We start from the raw sequence: 272 nt of genomic DNA on the forward strand, positions 1-272 counted from the left end.
TTCGTATATATTATGACAGAGAAAAACCTATCATTTTTTAGAGTTAAATTATCTTCATATGACTTCAAGGTTATGGACGTAAATCTAAAAAATAACCACCGATATAATTATCAAGTTAAATTGTGTACATACATTACATCTTTTAAATATTGAAATATTTATACTCCAAGTTGCTCTAATATAAGTATAAACATTTTTAATCATCATCATACTGCATAAATATTTTGAAATCAAGTTCTACTCGTTCAAATATTTATTAAAAAAATTCTCAT

Source organism: Arachis stenosperma, chromosome 5 (assembly GCF_014773155.1).
Source record: "Arachis stenosperma cultivar V10309 chromosome 5, arast.V10309.gnm1.PFL2, whole genome shotgun sequence".
NCBI lineage: Eukaryota > Viridiplantae > Streptophyta > Magnoliopsida > Fabales > Fabaceae > Arachis > Arachis stenosperma.